This window comes from Malania oleifera, chromosome 7 (assembly GCF_029873635.1).
Source record: "Malania oleifera isolate guangnan ecotype guangnan chromosome 7, ASM2987363v1, whole genome shotgun sequence".
Taxonomy (NCBI): domain Eukaryota; kingdom Viridiplantae; phylum Streptophyta; class Magnoliopsida; order Santalales; family Ximeniaceae; genus Malania; species Malania oleifera.
Genome location: NC_080423.1, coordinates 94778030 through 94797786, shown reverse-complemented (window position 1 = coordinate 94797786; position 19757 = coordinate 94778030). Strand labels below are relative to the sequence as shown.

Sequence of the window (19757 nt, the reverse complement as noted above, 5' to 3'; positions counted from 1 at the left end):
AAAGTTCCTTCATGGATTCTTTGGGCTTATATGTCAAATTTGGAATGTCCTTTGCCCTCAGATCCTCTTGTAATGCAACTGGTTGCTGCTCTGGTTCTGACACAGGCTCACTAAGCATCTCCATAAACCTCCCTTTGTCTTCCTTGACAATAAACTCTTTTTGGTCAACCATATTGTGAATATTAACAATAATGGGTTGATTGCTTAGCTTGGTAAGTGTCAAAGTAGTTTGTTTAATTGTAACTATGACTCTTTTATCCACGTATCTAAACATGACATGACTTCTGTGAGTTCACTGCCCATGCCCGCAATTCCCTTCTTGTAATATTGTAGCTTCAGATTTCTTTATTCTACAAGGACACGGATATCTCTCTAGATTTTCAATTTAGCACATTTCTCTGAACTGGCTTGAGTTGGTCGTGGTCAACATGCTTGTTGGCAAGGATTGGGTATGGGTGATGGCAGTTGGGATGCTGGAGTGATGGTGGGCTGATGATAACAGCAGCGAAGATTGAATTGAGGTTTTGGTTTAAGGATTTGGGAAGTTCTCATGTTCAATGGCACACACAGACAGAAGATGGAAGAGCCATGAATATGTGATGTGCCACAAGCATCTTGCAGTGTTGTGACAATCACTGGCAAGGCTTTGACAACAATGTTGCTCTGCTTGTGGCCCACAATTGAAGGAAAGGAGATTATGGTAGATGATTTCAGAGCTGTTCAGCAAGGAAGATCTGTTGGTTGTGTGCTGTGGGTGTCGGGTGCTTGTGTGATTGCAATGGGCTAGGGTTTCAGCTATGGATGGTAAGACTGAACTGATACTTGTCTGATGGCTGGGCTGGCAGTGGTGGATGGTCGTTTGATGATGGTTGTGACTTGTGAGAGAGGATCAAGAAGCTTTGACACCAAATTGATGCTGGACTGATTGGCAGCGGATAATTCATCAAGAAAATGTTAGGAAATTGAATGAAAACCAAAAGAAGGTAACATAAAATAAACGTGAGAAATAAATAGAAAGGGAAAATCAATGCAATACTCAATTTAGGGATCAATCTCTTGGACATATATCATATCCAATAAGGAAACTCTAGTACATAATAGCAAATTTCTAAATAAGGAAATATAATTTGGGAAATAATAACAAGTCCCTAATTAATAATACATGAATATAAAATCCCTAAATGCTGAAAACTACACGATCAATTCCAAATATTCTAAATTATCTAATGCATATGGTAAACACAAACATCTCCAAATGCCTCAATCTTTCCTATACGTGACCTTTTGACATTCCTTATCACCAGTCTTTTAGATGACACTGACCACACTGTAGTGCTGTTTTGTGGCTTTCCATGCTCTATATTATGGGCCTCTATCTCCTTTGTGAGCAAAAGTTACGACCATTTCAAGTTGGGTCTATATTCTCACTTCTTTTGAGAAGGCTTTTCACTTTCCTGCAGTCCATGAACTCCATTGTGGCTCTTCTGCATTTCCTTCAAAACGCCTAAATTATGTTGGGTATTATAAGATTGCCATGTTTTTGTATCTTATCTTGTTCCATCAATATTCACTTGATTTGAAAAATTATTTGTATTTTAGTATCGTCCCACTATTGTATAAATTTTTTATTCTAGTTGATAAACTTTTCATTTTTGAATTTGAATTATTGGAAGAGAATTTTTGAGAGCCAAGCTTGTTTAGGGGCATTATGCTTGCCTATGACTACTTGTCTTATGTACATAGGATGGGTAACCATCATGTAAATAGTAGTATATGTTTTATTCATTGAATATGATAATGCCTTTGTGTAAAACGGGAGGACGACTACTTGGACAGTTTGATGTTTCCTAGTTTAGAGCTAGAATAATGTCGAAAGATCTTGAAGGTAGGGTGAGCATTCATTAGTCATTGTAAAACTCACTAGCATTTGTAAGTGTGTTTAGTTTACTTGCTTCCCTTGCTAAATAACAAGTTGCTTATGGAGGAGTTAAGAATGAATTACGTTGCTTTATTGTTTACTACATGACTCTTGCCTACTTGCTTACTTGTTTATTGTTTCTGCTTAACTTTGCATTCGATAGTTAATTTTTTCATGTGGTTAAACTGTGGTGTACTCTTGGCTGGCTAATTAAGTAAGAGTGCTATAACTAGTGTTGTGCAACTTTTCACAAGGTGTGGAGTATTCGGCCAATGATGGTTTGTATTAGAGTTTGATGAATTGCTTCATGAATTTGGTTGCCTTCATATTGTGGGAAGCATTAGTAAGAGGCCATGCCAACCAATATCGAGAGAATTAAGGCTCTAGATTCACAACTGAGACAACCAATCATGTGGTGATGGAGAGGGCCAAACTTGCTAAAGGTGTTGATGCATTGGAGGGATTGGAACAACATCAACAAGCTTCTATCATTCTATTGTAGAAATGTTAAGAGGACTTTCGTGATATGGTAGAAGTCTTACAGTTCCAAATGGGGGATCTTATTACTTGGATGAACTTGATGATTCGTGCTGTTAGAAATTCCAACTCTACATGGGTAGAGTACGGAAGAACAAGAGTGCTAGAATCTCGAGTGTATGAGGATGTCTATATTGCTAAGGAGTTAGAGAACTTATTTTACATAGAGCAATACTTTCGTGCAGTGAGGAGCAATCTCGAAGAAGGCAAAAGTATCTGTGGTGACGATGTACTTGAGTGATTATGTTAAGCTATGGTGGCATACCAAATACGAAGAGATCCCGAATGGACAACGTGTTATTAATAGTTTGGCAAACTTGAAGAGAGAGCTCAAGGTCCATTCTTTCATGAGAATGTCGAGTACAATGCTTAACGCAAACTGTGAAACCTTAAACACACTAGTACAATAAGGGAGTATGTCGGCCCGGGTGTGCGTCTAGAGGGGGGGTGAATAGACATTTTGTGCGGATATTGAGTTTAATTGCAATCACAAAATTATTTGGCAAGAGACAAGAGTATTATACCACAATATATATATATATATATATATATATATATATATATATATATATATATATATATATATCAAAGCACATAAAACACAATCAAGCAAAGCAAAGATGAGGAAAGAAGACTTGACACCGCGATGTTAACGTGGTTTAGCTCCAAGCCTACGTCCACGCCTTGAGTCCAACTTAAGGATTCCCAAATCCACTATATGAACTCCTTTCAAGTCGGAGAAGCCTTTACAAGACGGGACACTGCCCCAGCTGCTCACCAATAGCTACCACAAGGTGTTCACCTAGAACCACCTTCCAACGGTTCACCACGAACCTCCAAATTCAACTATTTGAAAGCAAATAGATACAATATGGAATGCTCCTTCTTGAGCTGATAATACAAGTATAAACCTCATACTACTCTTTGTTGCAAAAGATGTGTAACTAAGAATAAGTAGCAAGAGAGCTTTGAGCAAGTAGAAAACTAGAATGAATGCTTCACTAATAATCTCAACAACCAAATGCTTCAATCAATATATTCAATGAATGCTCAACGGCTATATTTATGGTCAAGGAGATGAACTAGCCGTTGGCCATTTATTGAGGCAAGACAAATAAAAAACTAGTTGTTTTAGTGCATTTATTACAATCTACCTCCGTACAAAACCATCGACGGTTTTTCTGGGCTTTCCCAAATCGTTGACGGTTTTCTGTAGGACAGCCATATTTTGACCCAAACCGTCGATGGTTTTTTTGGGCTCTCCCAAACCGTCGATGGTTTTTTGTAGGCTAGGCCCTTTTCAGAAAACCATCTAAGTACATGATTTGTTCCATTTCCTTTGGGTGCTTTAACCTTTGTTTAAACAAAATGGGGACCGAGTTTGTAAGATATTAAATTACTAATCTTGTTTAAAACTTGTCCTTATAAGAATTTGTTTAAGTATAGGATATCTTGTAAAAGTCTATTTGAAAACTTATGAAGTGTGATAATGATATCCTATAAACTATCATGCAGATGCAATTGCTCAAATCTTGCTAAATATTCTTACCACCATCATGCCACAAGAGTTACAGGAATTTCCTACCTCACACACACAACATATTATACATATAAAACTTCATGTAGTTTTTGGTTGGTTGTGCCTTGAGTATTCCTTGTGTATGCTTTTGCTCATTGCTTCATCAAAGTTCGTCTGATCCTTATGCTTGCTTTAGTATCCACTTGTTTATTTGAATTGAACTTGAGAAAAAATATTAGCTAAACTAAGAACCACTAATGAGTTGTTATCATCAAAACAAGCTGGAATGAAGAACTTTAGCCACTAGGGCTAACATTCTCCCCCTTTTTGATGATGGCAAACCATTGGTGTTCTTTTGAAAGATTTTTCTTAAAAAGATGCTCCCCCTCAAAATATGCATACATATTTGAAAAATAATGTAACAATTTCTCCCCCTTAATGTATGCACTATATGACCATCATATCATATTTTATTTTGGAAAAATCAAACAAAATTTTGGCAGCATGCCGTCTGTAAATGGAGCATTTTTTCATAAGAATCATGCATACAAACCCGATTGATTTAAGCAATTCAGCATACTCAACATTTCAGCATTATTCTCAACTATAAGCAAATTAGTATGTCCAATCTCAATTAGTTCAGTATGTTCAACCAGACAACCAGTTAAGCAATAACTAGTATGTCTCAATAGCAAAGGAACTTCTTTAGAAGTTAAGCAGTTCAACATGAGAATCAAACTATGTTTACCATCTCCAAACAAAGCATGAAAGATCATTTTAGCATAGCGGTATCCTCAAGAGTGTTTGTTTACCAAGAACATGTACCATGCTCAACAGTTCAACAGTTTTCATCAGTTCAAAACAATGTATCAAAAACAACCAATGATTCCAGTACAAAAAGAAACATACAAGTACAAACATAAGTACATTCCAGTACAAAAAGTTAAATATCAGTTAGTGCAGCAAATACACAACACCAAACTTTCTTTTCCAAAAGCACCATTCCTTTTCTCCCCCTTTGCCATCATTAAAAGGAAGTGAGAGGTTCCTAGGGGTTTTGGTTGAGGCGATCAAGGATGGCCGCAAGAGTGGAGTCTATGGAGTTAAACCTAGCATGATTTTCCAGTTCCATCCTATCAAGGCATTGCATAATGGACGCGTTTGTTGGCTCAAGGTCCTCTGGTATGTCCATAAATGCATTAGAATCTCCTGCCACAGTGTCCTCCTCAGCCATTGTTTCCTCTTCCTCAATCATGGGCACTTGCTGCTGATGTGGTTTTATTCATATTGATGTCCGTGGGTCCCTGACAAAATGCATACGGCGCAAGGTGACTTCCGAATATATATCTTCTAATCTAGGATTTTCCACTTTAGTACCTGCGCAGCGTACATTATAATAGAGGAAGATAGTTGTAAGAAGGTGACCATAAGGTAGACATCCGGTCTTTTTGTGCAAGTTATCTTCCATGACATGCACAAGGAGGGAAGGTAGATCGATCCCATGGTTGTGCCACACACAATACATCGTGAAAATGTCGGCCAATGTCACCATGTTGTGTCCACCATGTTTAGGGTGGATGTTGTAGGTGATAATATGATGCAAAACTCGAAATTCTACAGCTAAGTCCTTGGCTTTAGGTTTTGTTACTTATGGGATTTGAGGATTTCTAGTCACTAGTTTTAATGCTGCATGAGGGTCGAACCATTCACTATGCATAGGCTAGCCTTTGCTGGGGAGACTGGTAATATCATAGCAGTCACACTTTAAGTATTTCACAAAGTGACTCTGTGTCCAGAGAAATTTGCTCACGCCTAACCATAGAGTGTGCGGGTTCTTCAGGAGTGCCGGGAACAAAATTTGCATAAAATTCGTTAACTAACTCAGGGTAAACGGAGTCATGGAATGTCATCAAGAATTCCCACCCAATTTTCCTAAACTTATCAATGAATATAGGAAAGTGTGTTTGCAAAAAAGGCAATGGAACAATTTTGCCACTTACAATGTTCCGTTTGGATATAACGGATTGGTATCGCCGGCGAGCTTCCTAGGATGAAAAGAGGCTCTGCCATTCCTTAGAGCACTTCTTCCATTGTTCTGTAGCTTGAGGAGAGTTATCAGAATCCTCAGATTGTGAGGAGTAGGAGCTGGAAGGTGGAGAGGCTGAGGGTTCCCGAGCAACAACTTTGGACTTCCTCCGAGAGGAGCTGGTTTCGCTTTTAGCGTGCTTGGGAGCCATGGAGGATGCATCTAAGGACGTATTGGAGGAGTGTGGAAAGGGTTTGGAGAGAGTGGAGGACGAGAGACCAAAATATAACCTGGTGAGGGTTTTAAAAGTTTGGATTTTTGCAATTTAAAGACTCTCGGCCTATCTGAAACCGTCAACGGTTTTTCTGGGCTTCCTGTAACTGTTGACGGTTTTTCTGGGTTTCTTGAAACTATCGACGGTTCGGTCCTGTATTAAACCATCTTCTCTTCTTGCAATACTCTTAAAGATCCTCACTATTTTAAGAGATGTCTTGAGGAGTACACATTCCTAGTTCATGTCTGATTTTACAGAATCTCTCCTCATTAAGGTGTTTTGTTAAAATATCGGCTAGTTGATTTTTGGTATTTACATATACTAATTCAGTGTCCCCCTTTTGTATGTGATCTCGAATAAAATGGTGCCGGATTTCAATGTGCTTAGTCCTAGAGTGCAGGCACGGATTTTTCGAGATGTTGATGGTACTAGTATTATCACAATGGATTGGTGCACCCTTTATTAAAATTTTGAAATCCTCTAGTTGCTGCTTCATATACAACGTTTGAGCGCAACAACTACCGGCTGCTATATATTCAGCCTCGGTGGTTGAAAGAGCAATTGAGGTTTGCTTCTTGTAAAACCATGAAACTAGTAAGTGTCCCACAAAGTGACACGTACCACTAGTGCTTTTTCTATTTGTTTTGCACCCTCCATAGTCAGCATCTGAATAGAAAGTGAGATCAGAAGGAGTATTCTTAGGGTAAAAGAGCCCTAAGTCATGTGTTCCTACTAGGTATCTAAATATTCTCTTAATGGCATGTAGATGTGACTCTTTTGGACATGATTGGAATCTAGCACACAAGCAAACATTGAACATAATGCCTGGCCTGCTAGAAGTGAGGCATAGTAAACTACCAATCATCCCTCTATATAATTTTTGATCAACATTCTTTCCTTTTTCATCACTGTCAAGCTTTGTTGTTATGCTTATCGGGGTTTCTTTGGTTTTTCCTATTTCAAGTCCAAATTTCTTGAGCATGTCCTTGATGTACTTGACTTGATTAATGAATATACCATTTTTCAATTGTTTAATTTGCAGACCAAGGAAGAAGGTTAATTCGCCCATCATACTCATCTCAAATGTCTCCTGCATAGTCTGGGCAAATTCTTTACACACATTTTCATTCGTGGCACCAAAAATAATATCATCTACGTAAATCTGTATGACTAGCATATCATTTTCCTTATGTTTCAAGAACAAGGTAGTATCAAATTGTCCTCTTGTGAAGCCATCTTCCAAGAGAAACTTGCTTAAATGTTCATACCAAGCTCTTGGTGTTTTCTTAAGTCCATATAAGGCTTTTGAGAGTTTAAATACATGTTCAGGGTGAGTATGACTCTCAAGATCTGGGGGTCGCTTGACATAGACTTTTTCTTCTATGTATCCATTTAGAAAGGCACTCTTTACATCCATTTGAAATAATTTGAAGTCTTTGAAACATGCAAAAGCAAGTAACATCCTAATAGCCTCAAGTCTTGCTATAGGGGCATAAGTTTCATCGTAATCAATTTCTTCTTGTTGATTATACCCTTGTGCAACCAATCTTGTTTTGTTTCTCACAATATTTTCATCTTCATCTTTCTTGTTCCTAAATACCCATTTTGTGCCTATTATCGATGTGTTCTTGGGCTTAGGAGCCAATTCCTATACCTTGTTTCTTTCGAATTGTTCAAGTTCTTCTTGCATGGCAATGATCCAATTCTTGTCATTTTCAGCCTCCTTGAAGTTCTTAGGCTCTAATTGGGACACAAAGGCTATATGATTGCATTCACTCTTCAAGTGAGACCTAGTACTAACTCCTTAGGATGGATTACCTATGATGAGATCAGTTGGGTGATTTCTAATGAATTTCCAAGCTCTAGGGAGTTCCTGATTTTCTTTTTTAGGTCTTACAGAATCTTCCTTAGGTGATGACTCTTGAGGATCATCTTTGATTTCTTGGGAATTTTCATCTTGTTCATCATTTGTCTTAAGTTGCTCAAGTTCCCTTTCAACTCTCATAGTAGTTGCATGATCATCCAGGTCCACTGTTACTTTGGGTGCATATGGGTTAGTTTCATAAAAAAAAACATGCGTTGACTCTTGAACAGTTTGGGTTCTTTTGTTAAAAACTCTATAAGCTTTACTGTTCATCGCATGCCCTAACAAAATTCCTTCATCGGATTTTGAAATTTTGCTAAGTGGTCTCTATCATTTAAAATGAAGCATTTGCATCCAAAGACCTTGAAGTGTGAGATGTTTGGTTTTCTACCCTTCCATATCTCATATGGGGTTTTGCCTATTTTAGATAATAATGATACGGTTACTAACATAGCAAACTGTACTAATGGCTTCAACCCAAAAATATTTTGGAAGTTTATGTTCATTAAGCATTGTTCTAGCCATTTCTTGGAGCGTTCGGTTCTTTTTTTCAACTACTCTGTTATGTTGTGGAGTTTTAGGTGCAAAGAAGTTGTGTGAATAACCATTTTCATTACAAAAATCTTCTAATTCTTGGTTTCTAAATTCTTTTCCCCTATCACTCCTAATGTGGACTATGGACATACCTTTTTTCGTTTTGTACTTTTCCGCAAAAGTGAATAAAAGCACTGCATGTGTCACTTTTGTTTGCTAAAAAAAAGAACCCATGAAAATATTGAGAAATCATCAACAATAACCAATGCATATAACTTTCCATTTATGCTTGCAACATCATTTTCGCGACGTTCCCGGCCATGAACTGGGACAAGGTGGTTTTAAAATGATATTTTTGTGGAAACCATGGTGTGATGGAGTCACCACTAACCTTTTGAAGTGTGGTTAGAATACTTGATTACTACCCAATTAAGGGTAGAATAGGTCTACGTTACCAGAGCCGAGATCGGGAGTTCGGTTACACGAGGGGAAGGTATGAGCACCCCCTACACGCTCGTTCTTACGAACGGTACCTAATTAATCGAAAATATCCCAAAAATTAAATTTAATAAGCCTTTGAAATTACTCCCTTTCAAAAAAGTGTAAAGAAATGCACAACATAAAATATTATATTAGTGTTCCCTCATAATCAGGGCATACCGTACTCCGAAGAGCTCATGCCTTCCTTTTAAATCATAGGGAAGGAAAAATCAGGAAAATACCTTACAAAATACACTCCCAAGTTTTTGGAATCTTATAGGAATTTTCTAACTGCAAAAATACTATTTTGGGAGGTTTTTGGACTCATTCGGGATGAAAACAATTTTTTGGACCTCAAAAACATTTTTTTTCTGATTTTTCTGGATTTTTGGTGATTTTTCCATATTTTCCCGAATCTTCAAATAACAAAAAGTCAATTAAGAAAAGATAATCAAATCCAAAATATTTTTCCCAACTTTTCTAAATTTTCTGTGGTTTTCTAAATATTTTTTATGATTTTTCCAAATACAAAAGCAATTTATCAACCTAGAAATGTTTTTTGGGATTTTTATAGTTTTTTTCCAATTTTTATGACTTTTCAAGTATCAGAAATAATTTTCTAACCTCATAATATTTCTTAGAACCTTTTTTGCAATTTTTTTTGATTTTTGTCGTTTTTTTCTGAAACTTTGCAAGTGCAAAACATCTCTTAAGCTTCAAAATATTTTTGTGATTTCTTTTTGAATTTTTATGCATTTTTTATGACTTTTGTTGAATTTATTTGAATTATTAAAATAAATAAAATAAACAAAATAAGAAGAACCAGTGGAAACCAGTTCAGGGGGGAGAACCGGTTTAAGGTTTGGTCAATACCATATCGGGTCAGGAGGAATTGGTCTGAGGTCAACAGTTTGTGGGAACTGGTCAACGAGTGGGGCGACCGGTTTAAGGTCGGGTCAGGGCCTTGACACGTGTTGTCCCACGAGTGGGTGAAAGCAAATGGAGAGGATTGTCGACGTGGCTTCATCAAAACCGTTCCTAGGGAGCGTTGATTGGACGAACGTCAACAGGCCATTGCTGACCATGTGTGGAAGAGATGACGTCCACGTGTGGGCTGGCGAATGAATGAGAGCATGCGGGTTAGATCTGCGACGTGGCTCAGTCTCGAACGTCCATCAAGTAGTAGAGATCGAACGGCTCCGAGGCAGCCACGCGTCCCCTTGCGTGCGTGAAGGAAGGGTGAGTGATCCACATGTTGAAGACTGAATGGGCGAGCAGCTGTCGATGCCGACCACTGACGCGAAGATCCTGACCGTTGATGCGGAGCAATGATCAGACGGTTGCAATGAAGCTGCTTCATGCATTTATGGCGAGGGGGATAGGAGCTATGTGTGGGCTAATGGGCGGAGGAGCGTGCATTAATGAGGGCTCTTGGTTCGGTGCGATCGCGGCCATTGAAGGAGATCAGGGATCGGACGGTAGTGGTGAGACGTGTTCGGATGGATGATGCAGCCAAATCTCAGCCGTTTGGAGAGGCCTAGATTGTGCGGTTGTGAACAAGGTGTATATACGTGGCCAAATTTTGACCGTGTGCAGAGAACACAACGTGGACGGCTGAGACTCGACACGTCGCCCCCTCATCAAACGGACAGAAGAATGCCACGTGTTGAAATCCTAGGGTCCGGAGGGTTGTGATACTTAAACCCAAAATTTTCCATTTCCTCATTTTCATTCTTTCATTTTCTCGAGCACTCCCTCTCTCTCTTCTCTCCTCTTCCTTCCGCCATCTGAAACCCTAAGATCAAAACCTAGCTTCTTCTGAAATCCTCCCTAACTCGTCTCCCTTTCTTCTCTACAACTCAAAGTACTCCGAGGCTCCTTCCATCTTTCTTCTTTCTTTCTCTAAGTCTCTACCCTATCTCTTCTTCTCCCTCTTCTCCTCACGAAAATCCTAATCCCACTAAAATTTCTCTCTCCAACCCCCTATTCTTCTCTCATCCCCCCCCCCCCCCCCGGGTTCTCTGCAAACGGGAACTTTAAGTTCCCTCCTTCCTCTTTGCCTCTTCTGCTTCTATTCTTCGTCGAGGGTTCTCAGAAACCCTAGTCCTGCAATTCGACTTCTTTCCCCCCACAAACACTCTAATCTGCAACCTTGCGAGCAGATCTTGAAATCCCTACAACCCCCTCATTCTAACCCACTCTCGGATCCTAGTATCTCACCACCGAGAACTCTTCTACTTATGAGGTTCGAAGAAAAACACTTCTTCTTCTAAGATTCGAAGAACCTGACCTAGGTTCATGCTGCCGTTGGTTCATCTTTTTAAGGACAAACAGTTGCTCAACCAAGAATGTTCAACACGAGGAGCTCAAGGCTCAACCCTAAAGAGTGTAAGACTATGATTCGCAAAGCCACATAAGATAAGTGGTTCTTCCTTCCCCCTTTTTTATTCCATTTTCATGATTTGCGTGTGGATTTTCTGTTTGGGTATGTGATTCAAGTTTTGATGGGTATGATTGTGAGTACAAATTTGTTAGTTATCATTTTGGCGATTCAGATCGTAGATCTGGGTTTATTTAGGGTTTCTGGCTATTGGGTTAGGGTTGAAGACGAGTGAACTTGTCTTAACTTAGTGAGTGAGTGAGCGAGTCAACCCAGCAAGTTGTGGACCAGGTTTGACCTGAGCGAGTTAAGCCACGTGGGTGGCATGGCACGTGGGAGTTTTGATGAGCTTGGGTCTCGATTGTGTTAAAAACTGGGTATGGGCTTGGTTGTTTTTTTAAAAAAAATTGGGTATGGGCTTCGGGTTAAAAATTTTGCAAGCGGGCTGGTTTAAAAATTAAAATGGGCTGGATTTTAAAAATTGAAAAATGGGCTTGGTAAAAAAAAATTGAAATGGGCTTGGTTCAAAAGATTGAAACAGGCTTGGTTCAAAAGAGGCTTGGGGGTTGGTTAAAAATGGGCTTGGGGCTTTTAAAATCAGAACAAGGCCCCGAGGGGGTTAAGAAATCTAATTAGGCTTTGGGCTTTTAACAACAAACGGGCCTGGGGTTTAAAACAGATGGGCTTTCATTTCAACTCAAACCGGGCCTGGGGTTTAAAACTTTAGCATGGGCTTGGGATCTTGAGTCTGGGTTTGATTTGAAATGGGCTTGAACCCGGATTTGGGTTCGGGTCAAGTGGGTATCAAAGAAATAGGACCCGAGTTTGGGTTCGAGTCAAACCTGAGTTCAAGTTCAAGTGAGAACCTGAACACTGAGAGGGCACCTGCAATCACGGTTCACATACAACACAATTTAAGAGGGTAAGCATTTACGCCTGTATTTTACCTCAGATCCTTCCCCTCCTCCTGTCTTCTTCTCTGGTGGGTGTGCTTGTCTGTGCTTGCTTTATCTGGTACTTTGTGTGGTATGCCCCGAGTGACTGATTTCCTGCTCCTTTGCTCTCAGCTTTTGCAGAATTTCTCTGCTCTCTCCTGCAATCCTCCAATTCTTTCTCTGCTTCTCTCTTTCTCTGTTTCTCTGCTTCTCTGCTCTCTACAATTTGGTAGAGTTTCTTCTCAATTTGCAGAGAGAACCTCTCTCTTCTAATTCTCTCTTTTCTCAATTTCTGCAGAGTGTTGCTATGCTCTCTGATGGTGTCTTTTGCTGCAGTGCGAGCCTCCCTATTTATAGGGAGACTCGGGGGTCTGGTTGGCACCAAATTTCTTTCAGCATGGCTCTCTTCCAACGAAATTCTTCAACCTGTCAGGGAATACTTCTTCCTAACCAATTTCATTCCTTTTATGCACATGTGAATTTTATTATTATTATTATTTTGAATTTTATTTGCTAACTGACGCATTGTTTCTTTCTGGTGCGCAAGTGAAATGGAAGATGCTTCCAGCTGGCAGTCGGGGACTGGTAGGCTTTTATTTCTCCTGTACTTTTATTTATCTGCGTGTAATTTCCTGAGTGTATGTACCCCCATACCTCACTGCCTGTGACCATTCTTTGTACGCCTTTGAGCTTGCCTGTATTTCTCATTCTGTTTCCTGCATTTTCCTTTTTGTATGTACCCCCGTACCCTTTGTACCGCACCCATTCTTTGTACACCTTTGAGCTTGCGTGTATTTCTCATTCTGTTTCCTGCATTTTCCTTTTTGTATGTACCCCTGTACCCTTTGTACTGCACCCATTCTTTGTACCACTTGTATTTTGTACTTTTTATTTTTTGTATTTTTTGTTGCAAGCCTTCTGCATGTGCCATTTCCTGTATGTGCTTTCTCGCCACGTACCTGCAGTAGCTTGCAAACCCTTTATGTACCAAAACTTTGGGCACGTGCCCATCCTCTTTTAATGAAATTTGTGACCTCATGCATTTTCAAGTTTGACTAAAATCCCAGTGTTGAAATTAGACAGTTTTGCCCCTAAGAAAAACCTAGTAATTAAAATATGACCTTAAGATTAACCACAGTACCCGGTTTTGAAATTAAAGGACCCACTCAATTTAAAATCTAATTAAAAGTTTGAAAGACCCAATTTCACAAATTAAAAATTTAAAACTCAATTTTCAACAAAATGGTATTTAATTTTGAAATTTGACTCAAGGTTGAGAAGAACCAAGTTTTGAGATTAAAAGGGACCCAATTTTGAAAATACCACTTTCGTTTTGAAATTACGGGACTTCAACTAAAATTTAAAAGAGATTAATTTTGCAACTAAAAGAATCTATACTAAGAAAACTGGGTCAACATGATTTCTAAAATTAAGAAACTCAAAAAAAAAAAAAAGAAAAAAAGAAATAAAAGGACCTGATTTTTGAAACTCAACTAAACCATTAAGATTAAACCCTATTCGAGGAATTGACTTTGAAATCAGAAGGGCTCAATTTAACACAGTTTATTTTACAATCTTTGGATTAAGGAAAGAGATGAAGTTTTGCAACTAGAGAAACAACTATAGTGAAGGGACTCAAATGTTTTCCTAAAATATCGGGACTCATCCTGAAATAACAAGACTGTTTTGAAATGACTAGGACTCTAAACGGGACTCAAATATTTGGAAAATGCTCGATGGAACATAAATGGGCTTCCGATGACCAATGCTTAGACTTAAGGTCAGTTTCGTCATGTCGGGTCTTCTTAGGATTGTTTGGTTAAAATTGGGGTGTCCACAATCATTTGGCCCAAATAGATCAAGGTGTATTAATTCTAAAGGTCTTGATGTGGAAATCATTTTTTTAGTTTTGAAAGGTGATTTACTTTGTTTTCCATGTTGGCAAGCATCACATACTTTGTCTTTAATATAGTTGTCCTTAGGTAAGTCATTCACTAGTTCTTTAGAAGATAATCTATGCAAAAGGTCCATGGTAGCGTGACCTAACCTCCTATGCCATAGCCAACTAGTTTCACTTTTCACGGCCAAACATCTAATATCACAAGAATTAATATCATCAAATTCAACGGCGTAGATGTTTGATTCACACTTGCCGGTTAAGATAGTATTTCCATTTAAGTCATTTATTAAGCATTGTGCAGATTGAAATAAGACATTTAGTCCTTTATCGCATAGCTAACTAACACTCAACATGTAACGCCCTGAACCCGAAACTAGGGTCCGGAGTGTAATTTAAAATATATCTCTGATACCACCTTGTGACGCCCTGAACCCGCCAAGTGGGGCTCGGGTGCCACATGTTCCAATTACCTGTATCTGGTTCCATATCATCAATTATGCAGCGGAAATTATAATAACTCCTCAATAATATACCAGAGTTTCTACATATATCTATTCTCAGAAGGTATTCTCCAACATTCAGTATTCATAAACATATATATATACATCTTAGAAAACTTAAATATAATACAACCCCAAAATATACAACTCAAAAATGTAACCAAAGTTTATACCCTCTCTCTCTCTCAAAAACGCTACGCCAAGCCCCGAGCTCACTGAGCTCGATCACGTGGTCCTCCTAAAAAAGATAAAATTCCTTATCGGGTGAGACACATCTCAGTAAGTCAGAATAGATTAACACCCGTGTGTGGCTAACATGAGGTTTGTGTACAAATATATATAATCATCATTTATAAAAGTATCACAGTTATGAAACCATTCTCTGTCTCTACTCACATACATGCAAAATATTTTACCAATGAGAGTTCCCAAGGATTGGGGTGATTACCTGCCCATACAAGTAGCACCCCTCTACTCTGATACCTTATGCAACCTATAGCTACAACTGAAGCTTATCAAGGCACTTACCTTACTCAGTAAGCCCTCAGGTGATTCGTTTATCTTGTACACACACACATTCACACAAATGTTTACTAGCAGAAGTTCCCGAGAATAGGGAAGATTACCCGCCCATACAAGTAGCTTCCCTCTGCCCTAATACGTTATGCAGTTCAGTATAGCTACATCAGATACTAATCAGTGCACTTGCCTTTCTCAGCAAGCTCTCGGGCGGAGTGTATATTTTGCTCCAAATAAATATAATACTACAATATATAATAGATATTTACTTTACTCTGTATCTGTTATCTTTGTATTACTCATCTTTTCATGTTTTCAATATTTCACATTACATAATTCACTTTCACATTTCACATCACGTGAATCTCACTTCCACATTTCACATCATCCACATTTCATATTCACATTTCACATTACTCTGATTTCATGTTACTCTGTATTCACGTCTGCATTCACATATTCTATTCTCATATTATTCACTGGTTGAATTAAACAATTATGCATTTAGAACTCACTATCAGATAGATAATCATTGTCATGCTTCCCCCCATGATGGGTTGTGTGGCCCGAAGGCTGGACTTAACCCTGGTCAGCCCACCAGAGTTAAATCAGAAAACAACCTCTTCATTCTGTAAGTCAGATTGGCTTTCCCACACTGGTCTATACTCCAGGGGGAATCTCTACCTTACATAGTACAATCGACCATCCCATCTCCACACTCTCCATGAGACGTGTGGGTGCACTAATCTTTGCCAAAAATCACACGCAACAGTACTGTGCCTCACTATGGTCCACCGGAGTTCTCAAATCATACATTGCAATTTAACATTCACATTCAGCTCTGATTAACAATACACATGCAAATAATCCCAGTACATTTTAGTATTTCCAACATGTCATACATACACATATATCACAACTCAACTTATCTCATTAAAATAGTAAGTCAACCCATATTCATCATCCATTTTACTGAAGATACACATCAAATTATCTTCATAATTTCTAGAAAATACATTATTTTAATCATTCTATTTTCACAAATAATAACACTAACCCTAGGCTCAAAAACCACAGTTCAAACGATTGGCTTTCTTTTAAAACTCACATATTTTTAACCGGTGAAATTTACAAATCAACTGGTTTACTCTATTCCCCTTACCTGTTTCCAGAAACTACGCTAGCAAGGACCCCAAAACGATGCCTGCGGAGCTCACCCGAACATTGATTCAATAACCCTAGTTCAATCAAATCAACCCTAAATAAAATACTATTTTAACATTTCCTAGGCCCATAAATTCCCAATAAATAATTAAACTTCCAAAAATAACCAATATTCTTATTTCCCTAAATCTTGCCCTCGCTTTGGAGTGGTGCTTAGGACTCCCAAATTGAAAATTTTCTTCGACCAAAATGATGAGGATGGGAGCTAGGACCCCGTGATGGTGTCCGATCATCGATTTAACTAAAGATTTAAAGAGAAATTGAGGAAAGAGAGGGAGTATACCTTATCCCAGGAGTCGTGCCTACGTCGCTTCTACGACAAATCCACTCCGGTAGGAATGTCGGTGGCGGAGATAGGAACCTAGCGGTATCTTCCGTTTTCCGATCGGCCGAATATTTATTGAGAAAATGAGGAGAAAGAGGAGGAGGGACGGAGAGAGACTATGAGACATGAGAGAGATGGCACACGAAATTTCAAGGGGGGGTCCTGTCTGCAGGAATTGAATAGATTTCAATTTGAAATCTATTGGAAGTTCAGCTTCCTATATATATATATATATATATATATATATAACCATCATATTATTTAATTAATTTAATTTAATAATGTTTAATTAATTAATAATTAATCTTAATTATTTTTTTATTTTTATTTTTTTTCTGATCACTACACAACAAGTTATGCTTAAGTGTATCTACAAGTGCAACATTATCTATAGAAAGAGATGAATTACCTATTTTATCTTTACCTATGATTCTTCCCTTGGTGTTGTCTTCAAATGTCACGAGCCCTTCTTTCTTGTAAGAAAGAGAAATGAATTTGCTGGCGTCTCTCGTCATGTGCCTTGAACATCCGCTGTCAAGGAGCCACTTGCTCTTCATCGAAAAGGTCTTCAAGCCAACCTGCAAATAGAGTTAGGTGATTTGTTTTGGTACCCAATTTTCCTTGGGTCCTATGGGATTAGAGTTCTTGATCACCCATACGTACTTCTTTTCTTTTCCTCTGTTTCCTCTAAAAAGACAAGTGAAGCGTACATGACCCTTTCTTTCATAGTATAGGCAAGTTTTATTTGCATGCAAAGGGTTTAGTTTGGGTGCTGGATTTTTGCTTAGTAATGAATTTCTTTTGACACATAGATTTGTAAAGCCAATATATATGGATGATGAAAAGCCATAACCTAAACCTTCTTTGAAAATCCCAAATCTTTGAGCTCCAAGTAATTTGTCAAAATTCTCCTTTCCATTGGTAAACTTGTAAATAGTCTTGCTTTGGTCCTCAATTTTCTTCTTCAAAGACAAGTTTTCCTCCACACTTTCATGAATTTGATTTTTCAAATTTTTGATTTTCTTTTGGAAAAACTCATGATCTATTTGAGAACTTTCATTAAGTTCTTCAATTTTTGTTTTTAAAGATGCATTTTCTTCTTTTAAAGCAGAACAAAGACATACCTCTTTTTTCTTGCATTTTGAGTGTGTTTCTTCAAGATGTTTATTTCTCCTTTTAGTTGCAATTAATTCATTATAGAGTTTTCTACAAGTTTCTTCTAACTCATCATATGAAGGAGAGTATTCGTCATCAAAATTTACCTCATCTTGCTTATCCGCCATGAAGCAAAAGTTTGCAACTTCTTCTTCGTTTTCTCCGTCGATAGAGAGTCCAACAAGCTTGTTCCACTCGGTTGCGTTCATGGCCTTATATTTCTTTTTATCCCCCTGTTGATTGGTGCCCTTTTTGAATTAGGGAAATTCAGCTATACAGTGACCGGGCTTCTTGCAATTGTAGCACCTTATGCTTGATTTTCCTTTATCCTTTTGCTTACCACCCTTTTTTCAATAAGAATCTTCTTATTTTCCTGGTGATGAGAGCTATTTCTTCATCATGGCCGCTCTCTTCTTCTTCTTCAATAATTTCCTTCTTGCTTGCTGTCTTTAAAGCCATATCCTTGGTCTTTTTTGGCTTTTCTACTTCAGCTGCAGCATTCTTCTTCTTGATTTCATAAGTCATGAGAGACCCGATGAGTTCATCAAGTGTGACCATAGGTAGGTCCTTTACTTCTTCAATTGTTGTAGACTTTGCATGCCACGATTCGGGCAACGAGTGAAGCACTTTCCGCACATTGTCTTCCATAGAATATTCCCTACCAAGTGCTTTCAAGCCATTTGTTATATGTGTAAACCGTGTAAACATGGAAGTAATTGACTCACCTTCTTCCATTTTAAACATTTCATATTCTTTAACCAACATATAAGTTTTTGACTTTTTAACCTGAGATGTACCTTCATACGTTACTTGGAGCTTTTCCCATATTTCCTTTGCGGTGTTGCATTCGCAAATACGGTTGTACTCTTTATCACTCACAGCACAATAGAGAAATTTTTTTTTTTTGAAATTTAGTTGAACCAACCTTGAGTCAGTGTCCGACAACTTCTTGATTGGTATGAGCTCACCTTTGTCATCTTTAAATACGTAATCTCCTTTGGTGATCACATTCCACATTTTCAAGTTGTATGATTGGATGAAGATTGTCATTCGGTCTTTCCATGCCGCGTAGTTGCTTCCGCTGAAGTTTTGGAGGACGATCAACGGATTGTCGTTGGGAAAACATATCCGCCATTTGATCTTTGCGCTCTAGATGTTACTCCGAAGGTCAAGCGACTTGCTCTGATACCACTTGTCGGCTCGGGTGTGCGTCTAGAGGGGGGTGAATAGACGTTTTGCGCGGATATTGAGTTTAAATGCAATCACAAAATTATTTGGCAAGAGACAAGAGTGTTATACCACAATATATATATATATATATATATATATATATATATATATATCAAAGCACATAAAACACAATCAAGCAAAGCAAAGATGAGGAAAGAAGACTTGACACCGTGATGTTAATGTGGTTCGGCTCCAAGCCTACGTCTACGCTTTGAGTCCAACTCAAGGATTCCCAAATCCACTATATGAACTCCTTTCAAGCCGGAGTAGCCTTTACAAGACGGGACCTTGTCCCAGCTGCTCACCAAGAGCTACGACAAGGTGTTCACCTAGAACCACCTTCCAACAGTTCACCACAAACCTCCAAATATAAATATTTGAAAGCAAATAGATACAATATGGAATGCTTCTTCTTGAGCTGATAATACAAGCATAAA

At 38.4% G+C, this 19757-nt stretch overlaps 1 protein-coding gene across 6 annotated transcripts in view; it reads left to right on the top strand.

The window, feature by feature from the left end:
- LOC131159923 (large ribosomal subunit protein bL17c) overlaps nucleotides 1-19757 on the top strand; it is a 48704-nt gene that overhangs the window by 14619 nt on the left and 14328 nt on the right. Inside the window, exon 3 of one of the 6 annotated variants that reach the window (XR_009137888.1) lies at nucleotides 12766-13052. The exons of 3 other annotated variants lie outside the window; for them this stretch is intronic. The gene's annotated coding sequence lies outside the window, so the exon portion shown is untranslated. Of the gene's footprint in view, nucleotides 1-12765; nucleotides 13378-19757 lie in introns of those variants that run through there. 2 more of the 6 variants (XM_058115168.1, XM_058115166.1) reach the window with 2 other exon arrangements.